We start from the raw sequence: 1,448 nt of genomic DNA, 5'->3' as shown, positions 1-1,448 counted from the left end.
TCTACAGCTTACATTAGGGTTCACTCTTTATGTTGTATAGTTCTATGTGTTTGTTTTTTAAAATTTTTATTGTGGTAACATACACAACATAAAATTTCCCATTTTAACCTCTCTCAGGTATACAATTCAGTGGTGTAAACTACATGTGCAATGTTATGCTCAGATATTTTAATGCAATATTTAAAATTGAAATTAATGCAAAAATCCCTGAAGAATGAAATACCAAAATTTTAAATAAGGATGGGGTTAGTTTGATGGCTTTTTCCTTTGCTTCAGGCTTCAACATAGCTTGCATGCCATAGTATACCACAGCTCAGGGAGCTGATATTGTCCTTTCTTTGTTGTCAGTGTTGAACAGAAGTGAAAGTTGTATTTTAATTGTCCTACCAATAAGGATCACCATCCAATAATGTACTACTTTGCAAAGAAGTCGAAATGTGTGTAACTTATGCTGTGGTGCTTCATTGTCTAAACTTGTGGTATCGTGACTGGTTAATAGTAGTAGCCCATAAATGTTTGCTGAACTGTACTGAACTGAGCCAAAGTGTCATCAAACTCCAGAGTAGCTTAAAGCTTGTGTATATGTTTTTGGTCTATTTCCCAAAAATCATTGGAAAGAGAAGTTTTCCAAAACCAGTGCGCAACGGAATTTTCTATAATGTTCCCCTTGCTTCTGGACCGGGTTTTAGATGAATCCATTTTATTATGAGTTTATTCTAGGATTTTTGGCCATAAACTTGTTAGACAAAGGCTCCTTTATACCAGATTTAACTCTGGTGAGTAGTGTTATGCTAAGGCTCAGTGGGATGCTATTTAAACACAACCCAAGGCTGACTTTGCCCTACTATATATACCAGCAATTATCTAAGTTAAGACATAAACACTACCAGGAAGAATCTTCCCAATATGTTATGCATTCCCTGATGGTTGTGCCTTAACTGTAGTTAATTTAAAATATCCTTGTGAGACGGATGGACAAATCCATAAGCAAAACATAATATTTGAGAGAATTAGCCTAAACATAAAAGGAAATTATTAGCAAAAACAAAAATCTATTACAGTTTACTTCAAAACACAGGAAAATCCATTATTTTTGTATATATGAGGAAAAAAGGGATTTCCTTAATTCTAAGATGTTACTGTTATGAATGAAGAAGACCAAGAAACAAAAGGCATAAAGAAAAACATACTGTGTCAGGTTTTTATTTGGTTATTCAAAAGAATAATGTCCCAAGGTCTGAACCTCAACTTCACTCTAGGTAAGAGTTCTCTTACTTGATGAAACATTTTTTAAAAAGGGCAAAGGATGTGGTGATGATAAAATTAATGGTACAATTTAGACTGAGGCAGTCAAAGCAAAACAATGTGCTCTCCCTGTGTCAACTACTATGACAGTACATGTAGTTAAACTATTTTCTCATATCTCAAAAGTGTTCACTTGGCATTCA

Source organism: Choloepus didactylus, chromosome 4, assembly GCF_015220235.1.
Source record: "Choloepus didactylus isolate mChoDid1 chromosome 4, mChoDid1.pri, whole genome shotgun sequence".
Classification (NCBI taxonomy): Eukaryota; Metazoa; Chordata; class Mammalia; order Pilosa; family Megalonychidae; genus Choloepus; species Choloepus didactylus.
Note: the sequence above shows the minus strand (reverse complement) of the source record.